Here is an 852-nt window from a genome sequence, read left to right as displayed (position 1 = left end):
ATAAATCCTGATATACTTTAAAAGAATTTGTGTCTCTCTTTCGATATAAAAGTCTTCACTTTTAAGAAAAGTGGGAGGTAAAAGATCGACCGTCAAAAGCTGTGTTATACTAATAGAGTCTTAGAATTGAATTTATGTAATAAACTATTATTTATTACTACTTACATAACGTAATGACTAATGAGACTTATTTAGTTCATGTGAGGCATGATTACTTAAAATTAGAATGTCAAAGTTGGAAATTATAATGTATGAATGGTGGAGTCGTCCACAGAATTTTCATACTCCCTTCCGCGTTGTCGCTTTGATGCCTCACTAAGATTATTTTTTTCTTTGACCAATAGAAAGGGGAGTGTTGTATTATTTTCCTTTTATAAAAAATCTTACAAAGAAGAAAAAAAGACTACTGACGTGTACTATGGTTGTTGCCATCAACCGCATTTCTCAGTTGATTTTCACTCCATGTGCCCCAAAGTCAACATAAAAAAAATATATATTGATAGTACTCTCTGACGTGTCTATTTTTATTCACTAACCAAACTACACGTTTAAGGAAAAATTAATTGCTGCTTTAAGCAAATACAGTTACCTATGGGTTTTCATAATTATCCGTTCGTATAATTACCATAACATTAGACATGGACGTTGAGATCAATTCCCTAATGAACCTCAGAATCAACTCTCTTTCCATGTTCTAGTCCAGCGACGAGCTTTTTCTTATTTGACTCTTTCGTTGTATTTTGTACACCAATACATATACAGCTAATTAAAGAAAACAAAGTTCTTCCTGAAAACTCTTGAATGGGTCGTTTATACTTTAATTTGTAAATGAGATAGCTCGAATTATATAAA

Source organism: Arachis ipaensis, chromosome B03 (genome assembly GCF_000816755.2).
Source record: "Arachis ipaensis cultivar K30076 chromosome B03, Araip1.1, whole genome shotgun sequence".
NCBI lineage: Eukaryota > Viridiplantae > Streptophyta > Magnoliopsida > Fabales > Fabaceae > Arachis > Arachis ipaensis.
This window is presented reverse-complemented; position numbering follows the sequence as displayed.